The 1841-nt window shown below is 34.4% G+C and overlaps 1 long non-coding RNA gene across 1 annotated transcript in view; it reads left to right on the forward strand.

The window, feature by feature from the left end:
- LOC109342592 overlaps positions 1-804 on the forward strand; it is a 10228-nt gene extending 9424 nt beyond the window's left edge. The window contains exon 3 of the long non-coding RNA XR_002107098.1: positions 717-804. This is a non-coding gene — a long non-coding RNA (uncharacterized LOC109342592). The remainder of the gene's footprint in view (positions 1-716) is intronic.

The raw sequence follows: 1841 nt of genomic DNA on the forward strand, positions 1-1841 counted from the left end.
AAGTAACTAACTACATAATCGGTTAACCATATTGTTAATCGATTATACAAAACAGAAAACACATCTATTTTAACATGCCCCCGCAAGCTGGAATGTATCAAACATTCCAAGCTTGGAATCATGATGATTATACTCTAAAACCTCCTCATGCTGGTGAGCGAATCTTGATCTCTCAGTCTTGAAATCTGAATGTGAAGCAACACTGACACTTAACCACCATATGCAGAAGCAACTTCATCCAAAGCTTAACCATCTATTTTGACAGAAGCTTAACCAACCATAATGGATGAAAGAGAGAAATGAAATGGACCTTAATCTTGATCCTTATATGTTGCTTCAATGAGAGAAAAATTACACACTATAATGTTGTGTGTTTAATGAAAGAGAGGGATAAAGAAACTAGAGTAATAAAGAAATGAGAAATAATTGGGGGGTAATAGATGAAAGAATAAGAAAAGAAAATGTATATAGTAATCTTGCCAACTTAATGTAGATCTCATCATTGCAAGAAGCTGATACTTGATTATATGAATCTTAGTTTTCAATCACAAGGTTGTGGTAATCTCCTACCACCAAAGCTGAATTTGGACAAAAAAATAATCTTGATTCTTGAGGATAATAAGAATGAATGGGTTAAACAAAATCTTAGCATCATTCGTTCTTGATGTGAATGCATTGAAGAAAGCTAACTTATTTGGCCACTTTATGTCATTCAGATCACGTTCTCCTTCTCCCATAATCTCTTCCATTCGTGACATCTCAGATGACCCATGAGGCATAAGGAACATACATGTCTCATCATCTCTTGCATGTTGCTATGGGAACCTGTGTTACTAACAGCTCCTGTAGAGAGTAACTCTCTAATGGTATTGTGCTTACAATGTATTTGTCGTTTCTAACCGTTATAAAACTAGTTCTCAATTTTTGTAATGCTCGCGGTACTATCACATTGGATTTAGATTCTATTGATTTATCATTAATCATCTGATACTTGAGGTAGTAGCTAACAACATACTTTTTAGTCCTGACTTCCTTAATATCATATTTCTTTTCAAGTGCATACCAAATAAATTTTGCAGACTTGTATGAGATGTACTAATCATAGAGATCGTGTGACAACCCATTCTGAATGAAATTCTTACAAAAATAATCATTTTCATTCTAGATAGCTATAACAATATATGTAGTTTATCCCTTTTCCTTTTTTCAGTTTTTTCCGCAGCACAGGGACATCGGTTTTTCGAACGTGTGCAAATTTTCTCATAGTGATAATAAATTTTATCTTATGTTGCCACCGTTTGAAGTTAGTCCCTTCAAACCGAAATGGTTTGTTCAGGTCAAAGCTATTTGGTCTAGTAATATTATCTACGAATGTTAATCAGTATAAACGTTTTAAAATTGTTGTTACCGTAGCTTGTAATAATTCTAAATGACACAAAATAATACTTACTAGTTGAGTCACGACCAGGTCGCTCTCTTTAAGACGTTTTGTGGCACTGCCCAAAATGTGCAAGTAGGCTATCAATCATGTCATTCCCAAAATAAAATAGCTCAGGTCTCTATCATCTAAATTTTTACTGCACTGTAAGAAGCAATGTCGAATACACCCACCACAATATGGCTACATGTGCCAATTCTCGAAATTTCCACAATATGGCTACTAGTGTCAACTCTGAAAATTCATACAATATAGTTATTTATGTCAATTCTTTTCCCACAAATACTGACTATCAGTGTCAGTTCTCAATATTCACACAATTTGACTGCATGTGTCAATTCTTAGTGTCACAGAAAGAAAGGGAGAGAAGTTTACCGGAATGCGTCAGCAGAAAATATGAGAG

Source organism: Lupinus angustifolius, chromosome LG03 (genome assembly GCF_001865875.1).
Source record: "Lupinus angustifolius cultivar Tanjil chromosome LG03, LupAngTanjil_v1.0, whole genome shotgun sequence".
Lineage (NCBI taxonomy): Eukaryota > Viridiplantae > Streptophyta > Magnoliopsida > Fabales > Fabaceae > Lupinus > Lupinus angustifolius.